This window comes from Crocuta crocuta, unplaced genomic scaffold (genome assembly GCF_008692635.1).
Source record: "Crocuta crocuta isolate KB4526 unplaced genomic scaffold, BGI_CrCroc_1.0 scaffold18, whole genome shotgun sequence".
NCBI classification, from domain to species: domain Eukaryota; kingdom Metazoa; phylum Chordata; class Mammalia; order Carnivora; family Hyaenidae; genus Crocuta; species Crocuta crocuta.
This window is the reverse complement of record NW_027532589.1, coordinates 4,394,465-4,395,864: the sequence shown is the minus strand read 5'-3', so window position 1 is coordinate 4,395,864 and position 1,400 is coordinate 4,394,465.

Below are 1,400 nucleotides of genomic sequence, written 5' to 3'. Positions count from 1 at the left end.
AAGAAAAAGAGAGGGGGAGAGAGGGAGGGAGGAAGGAAGGAAGGAAGGAAGGAAGGAAGGAAGGAAGGAAGGAAGGAAGGAAGGAAGGAAAGAGGAAGATAGAAAGAAAGAAAGAAAGAAAGAAAGAAAGAAAGAAAGAAAGAAAGAAAGAAAGAAAGAAAGAAAGAGAAAGAGAGAAAGAAAGAAAGAAAAAGAAAAAGAGAGGGAGGGGGAGGAAGGAAGGAAGGAAGGAAAACCCAATGCCTATCAGGATGCAGAACTTGACCTCTGGGCTCACACGCACTCGGGCGCGTTCCCCCCCGGCGCACTAACAGGGTGCTCAGCGACGCCCCCAGCGCCTTACTTGTAAGCGGGGGCAGCGGGAAGGGCCCACACGCCCACCGGTACGAGTAGTGATGTGCGGCCCACCGTGCAGGGGAGCAGGCAAGCCCCAGCGGCACGCACTGTCCCCAGCGACTCCCACAGAAGTGACGTGGAGCTAAAGAGGCCACGTGCAAGGGAGCCCATGTGCTGCGATTCAATTTATAGGAGTTTCCGAACCAGGCACAACTCATCTGGGGTGACGGGGGTCAGAAGAGGGGCCGCCTCTCGGTGGGGAGGTGACAGTGAGGGGCGTGAGCGAGTCTTCCGGGCGGCGGGAACTAGGGTGGGATACTGAGCTCAGGACGGTGGCTGCGCAGCTGTTTACAGATCTAACAGTTTAGTGAGATGGACGCTCCGGATTTGTCACCTTGCTGAATTTAAGTTATACCTCAGTTTAAAAAAATGTAAAGATCTACCTTACACATATTAAATGCCAGCTTATTCTAATTCTTTGATTTTAGCCGTGGCAGACACACGGCCCAGCTGGGTGGGGGCCTTTACCTGTTGTCTATGAAGACAAGGAAATCGGTAGTGTGTACAATCAGCGTGTTGAGTCTCCTTGTGAGCGAAGGCTTGTTTGGGAATTATCTGGATGGTTGAGATTACTGGGTGTACAATTGCTGTGTTCACACTGGATGTGCTAATTATAACCACTTCTTATCTGTCCATCAGATCAGATTTCCCAACTGCGCTTCCAGAGCCCTGGAGCCTTGGGAAGACCGAATTGCCTGCCTGAGAACCTGCTAGAAAGTGCTGAGAGCAGAGGTGCCTGGGGGGCTCAGCCGGTTAAGCCTCTGACTTCAGCTCAGGTCATGATCTCACGGTTCATGGGTTCAAGCCCCCTGTCGGCTCTGTGCTGACAGCTGGCTTGGAGCCTAGAGTCTGTTTCAGATTCTATCTCTTTCTCTCTCTGACCTCAGAGAGACGCTCTGACGCTCATGCTGTCTCTCTCTCTGTCTCTCAGAAATGAATAAAACATTTAAAATTTTTTTGAAAAAAAAAAAAGTGCTGAGAGCAAACACTTGAGATGCAGGAGG